A 5,836-nucleotide genomic window follows, 5' to 3' on the forward strand; every position below is an offset into this window, starting at 1 on the left:
AAGCTATCGACCACCCTCCACCATTCCTACCATACATACTTCTAACCCTACGCCAAACAGAACTAATGGAGGTGTCCGGATTAATAACCGCACAAAATGCTCGTCAAGACTCTGACTTGGCACGTTTAATTACCCGCTGAGCTTGAGCTCTTCTTCTCTTGAACTCGATAGCATCTGGAAGCAGCAAGGATTTCCTAACTTTTTTAAAGGAAGACTTTCTGGCATTAATGGCCCTCGCGCAATCCTCATTCCACCAGGGAACTTTAATTCTCTGACCGATCTGGCCTTTACAAATGGGGATAGACTCGAGAGCACTGCGATAAACTCCTTTGACTAAACTATTACTGAAGATATCAGAATTCTCGTTAAATAATTCAGGCTTGACTTATCATAACTCGGTCCATCTTTAATTTTATATACCGGTACAAGCATTTACAAAAAAAAAAACTTTTTGCAGATTCGGTAATAGTGAAGGAACTGCGCTCCAACGCGAGTCGAAAGAATTGACGCGACCAAAGACGGAATTCGTCCGAGTTGCTTTATTGAAACAAAACAGCTCAGGTATTCTGACAAGCCCGTTTTTCGGGCAACAATATATATACACATTTATGTCGGGAAGTTTGCCCGGCAAAAGCTATACCGGGCATGCCCGGGTATCAAGGGCGAGCCTTGGAAAGGCGAGTCTGGACCTGCCCGGGCGTGTTTGGCTGCGGCCTGGCAAGTCGAGGCTGGGCGTGCCCGGGCGCTCTGGGCGAGCACTTGAAAGGCGATAGCGGGCATGCCCGGACGCTCTGGGCGAGCCCTGAAAAGGCGATAGCGGGCATGCCCGGACGCTCTGGGCGAGCCCTGGAAAGGCGATAGCGGGCATGCCCGGACGCTCTGGGCGAGCCCTGGAAAGGCGATAGCGGGCATGCCCGGACGCTCTGGGCGAGCCCTGGAAAGGCGAGAGCGGGCATGCCCGGGAAAGACGAGACCGGGCGTGCCCGGGAGGTTCGGGCGTGCCCGGGAACAGTGAGTCCGGGCATGCCCGGGAGAGGCGCGTCTGGCCGTGTTCTGGCCGGTGCAAGGCGATTATGTACATCCAGCGGTAACCGCTACACACGCCCCTCCAGAATCGACCTGCACCGGCAGGGTCAATTTAAGGGGGGTCCGGATGACCCGGCCGAAGCGACCCCTGGAGGGTCGTGGGGAGGGGTCTGACGTGGTGGTGGGTGGTCGAGCGGGGGGAACTGTGGACGGGGGGCGGCCTCGCCGCGGAGGAAGGGCCAACCGTGGTGGTCGGTCGACGTCCATGTGCGCCGGTTTGAGGCGGTCCACAGAAATCCGGTCCGGCCGGCCGCCGAAGTCGACGATGAAAGACTTGTCGCCCCGTCGCAGGACCCGGAAGGGCCCGTCGTACGGCGGCCGGAGTGGCCCCCGGTGCGCGTCATGACGCACAAAGACGTACTCCGCTGTGCGAAGCGCCGGGGGGACGTAGGACTGGGGGCCACCGTGGCGGGACGTCGGCACGGGGGCAAATCGTCGGGCGGCCTCCTGGAGGTCCGAGCGCTGGCGAGCGGCGGACCAGGGACTGGTAGCGTCAGGCACGAATTCGCCCGGGACGCGGAGTGGCTGGCCGTAGACGAGCTCGGCGGCGGACGCCTGGAGGTCTTCCTTGGGGGCCGTGCGAAGGCCCAAAAGGACCCACGGCAGCCGGTCGGCCCAACCGTCGTCCTGAAGGCCGGCCATGAGTGCGGCCTTCATGGAGCGGTGAAACCGCTCGCACAACCCATTGGCTTGGGGGTGGTAGGCCGTGGTGCGGTGCAGCGTGACCCCCAACGAACGGGCGACCGCGCCCCAAAGCTCAGACGTGAACTGTGGGCCGCGGTCGGACGAGATGTCCGCTGGTGCGCCGAAGCGCGCGACCCAGGTGGCGATGAACGCCTGCGCCACGTCGGCGGTGGTGGTGGAGGTGAGGGGCACGGCCTCTGGCCACCTGGTGGTCCTGTCCACCATGGTGAGCAGGTGGGTGAACCCCCGCGAGGGGGGCAGGGGACCCACCAGGTCCACGTGGACGTGGTCGAAACGCCGTTCAGGCACGGCGAAAGGTGCCAGCGGGGCCTGGGTGTGGCGGTGGACCTTGGCTCGCTGGCAGGCCGTGCAGGCGTTGGCCCAGTCGCGGATGTTTCGTCGAAGGCCGTGCCAGACGAAACGCGCCGACACCAGCTTCTGAGAAGCTTTCCGGCCCGGGTGAGAAAGGCCGTGGATGGAGGCAAAGATGCGGCGCTGCCAGGAAACGGGCACGATGGGGCGAGGCTGGCCCTGGGAGACGTCGCAGAGCAGGACGGTGCCCACGAAGGGGATGTCGGCCAGGCGGAGGCCCGTGTCCGCCACGTGGAGTGCCTGCACCGAGGCGTCGGTGGTCTGGTCGGCCGCCATGAGCGTGAAGTCCACGCCGAGGTGGACCGCGTTCGCGCTGGCCCGCGAAAGGCAGTCGGCCACGGCGTTGTCTTTGCCGGCGACGTGCTGGATGTCCGTGGTGAACTCCGACACGGCGGAGAGGTGGCGCTGCTGGCGGGCCGACCACGGCTCCGTGACCTTAGCCATTGCGTAGACCAACGGCTTGTGGTCGACGAAAGCCGTGAACGGGCGGCCCTCCAGGAGGTGTCGGAAATGGCGAACGGCCAGGAATAGCCCGAGCAGCTCGCGGTCGAACGTGCTGTAGTTTAACTCGTTCGGCCGGAGTTGCCGGCTGAAAAAAGCGAGTGGCTGCCAAACCCCGTCCACCCATTGCTCATGGACGGCGCCCACCGCGTAGTTGGAGGCGTCCGTAGTGAGGGCGATGGGCGCGTTGAGCATCGGGTGAGCCAGCAGCGTTGCGTCGGCGAGGGCCCGTTTGGCACTGGCGAAGGCCGCGTCCATGGCCGCAGACCAAACAATGTCATGCTTGGCCGGCTTGCCCCGGAGGGCCTCGTAAAGGGGCCGCATGAGCTGAGCAGCGCGGGGCACGAATCGGTGATAAAAATTCACCATGCCGAGGAACTCTTGGAAGGCCTTGATGGAACGGGGACGCGGGAACGTGGTGATGGCCTCGACCTTGGTCGGCAGCGGCACGGCCCCGGTCTTGGTGATGCGGTGGCCCAAAAAGTCAACGGTCGTCGCGCCGAAGTGGCATTTGACCGGGTTGACAATTAAGCCGTGCTCGCTGAGGCGACCGAACAGTGTTCGGAGGTGGAGGAGGTGCTCGGCGCAGGACGTGCTGGCGACGAGGATGTCGTCCAGATAGACGAAAAGAAACGGCAGGTCGCGCAGCACGCCGTCCATCAAGCGCTGGAACGCCTGGGCCGCGTTCTTGAGGCCAAACGGCATCCGCAAAAATTCGAACAGACCGAACGGCGTGATGACGGCCGTCTTCGGGACGTCGGCCGCCCGGACAGGTACCCGGTGGTAGCCCCGTATCAGGTCAATTTTCGAAAAGATGACCCGTCCCGCCAAACGGGCGGAAAAGTCCTGAATATGCGGGATCGGGTACCTGTCGGGGGTGGTAGCGTCATTGAGACGGCGGTAGTCGCCACACGGGCGCCATCCACCCCCCGGCTTTGGCACGATGTGCAGTGGCGAGGCCCACACGCTATCGGAGCGCCGCACGATGCCGAGGTGCTCCAACGCGTCGAATTCGGCCTTTGCCACGGCGAGCTTGGCTGGGTCGAGGCGGCGGGCCCTGGCGTAGACCGGCGGGCCCGTAGTGGGTATGTGGTGCTCGATCCCATGCCGCACCGCGATGGCCGAAAACGTCGGCCGCGTGAGGGCCGGGAATTCCACGAGCAGGCGAGCGAACTCGTTCGTTGCCGGGAGGGCGCACGCCAGTTCGGTCGGTGCGGAGCTGCTCATTGTGCACGCCAGGGAGCTGAAGGTCTCGGCGTGGACAAGGCGACGTCGTTTGACGTCGACCAGCAGCCCGTGCGCGCAGAGGAAGTCGGCGCCCAGCAAAGCCACGGGGACGCTGGCGGTAACAAAAGTCCATTGAAAGCGCTGGCTGCCGAAGCAGAGGGTGACGACGCGTGGGCCGAAAGTGCGTATGGCCGAGCTATTAGCAGCGACCAAAGAGGGGCCGCAAACTGCGTCCAGCCTGTCCTGCTCGGAGGCAGGTATGACGCTCAGTTGGGCGCCGGTGTCGCACAGGAAACGCCGTCCAGACGCTTTGTCCCGAATAAACAGCAAGTTGCCCGAGTGGCCGGCGCTCATGGCTGGGAATGAACGCCGGCCCGGCCGTTTCCCGACCTGCCGAAAGTGCACGGGGGCCGGCACGTCCGAGCCTTGTGTCCGAACCTGGCGTGGTAATAACACCACGCCCGGTCAGGTGGAGGCCCCGGCCGTCGTGTCGGAAGCGGGCGGTGCGGCGTGGCGGCCACCAGTTGCACCGGCAGTTCGGCCTCCAACCGCGCAGGGCGCTCGGGCGTCGCCTCGGACGGCGGCGGGCTCCAGGTAACCGCGCCGATGTGCTGGCCCGCCGAGGAGATCTTATCGGCTTCCCTGGCGAGGGCGCGAGAATCCGTGATCAACGTGCCAGCCAGGGCGAGGCGTACCGGGTTAGGCAGCTGATGGAGGAACAGCTCCCGGAACAGGAATGCCGGAGAGTGCTCGCCGAGCAACGAGAGCATATAGTCCATGCGCTCGGACGGGCGCGTGTCGCCGAGCTCGGGCAGGTCAAGCAGGCGCCGTGCGCGTGCTGCCGGTGAGAGGGCGAAAGCGCCGAGGAGGAGCGTCTTCAGCGCGTCGTATTTGTCAGCAGCCGGCGGGTGCTGGAGGAGGCTCAAGGCGCGGGCCGCGGTGGCGGAACCGAGCGCCGCCACAACATGGTGGAAGCGGGTGTCGTCCGCGGTGATGCCTCGCAGGGCGAACTGGGAGTCCGCCTGGGCGAACCAAACAGCCGCGTGAGCCTCCCAGAAGGTAGGCAGTTTAAGCGTCACTGCCGTATCCATGTCGGTAGGTCACCAATGAAGGAACTGCGCTCCAACGCGAGTCGAAAGAATTGACGCGACCAAAGACGGAATTCGTCCGAGTTGCTTTATTGAAACAAAACAGCTCAGGTATTCTGACAAGCCCGTTTTTCGGGCAACAATATATATACACATTTATGTCGGGAAGTTTGCCCGGCAAAAGCTATACCGGGCATGCCCGGGTGTCAAGGGCGAGCCTTGGAAAGGCGAGTCTGGACCTGCCCGGGCGTGTTTGGCTGCGGCCTGGCAAGTCGAGACTGGGCGTGCCCAGGCGCTCTGGGCGAGCACTTGAAAGGCGATAGCGGGCATGCCCGGACGCTCTGGGCGAGCCCTGAAAAGGCGATAGCGGGCATGCCCGGACGCTCTGGGCGAGCCCTGGAAAGGCGAGAGCGGGCATGCCCGGGAAAGACGAGACCGGGCGTGCCCGGGAGGTTCGGGCGTGCCCGGGAGGTTCGGGCGTGCCCGGGAACAGTGAGTCCGGGCATGCCCGGGAGAGGCGCGTCTGGCCGTGTTCTGGCCGGTGCAAGGCGATTATGTACATCCAGCGGTAACCGCTACAATAGACAATTAATTACGTTCCGATTAAAATGCTGGATGATTAATTGTGTTGATTCAAAATATAATGCATAACTTTATAATGCCATTACCTGGGAAAAAATTGTTCAGTACACTCCCCCTCAATTAGCCTGCTATTATTTTATCTTCAAATAATATGATTAACTTCTTTAACCCATGTCGTTCATATTCAGAATTACATGTAGGTTTTTCGCGTTGAGCTCAGTATAGTGGCCATGGCAGTGTAGTCTGTGATTGTTATTCGAATTGATTTTCTGCGCTTGACTGTTAATTTTACATTC

The sequence above is a fragment of the Myxine glutinosa genome, chromosome 7 (assembly GCF_964187855.1).
Source record: "Myxine glutinosa chromosome 7, kmMyxGlut1.1, whole genome shotgun sequence".
NCBI lineage: Eukaryota > Metazoa > Chordata > Myxini > Myxiniformes > Myxinidae > Myxine > Myxine glutinosa.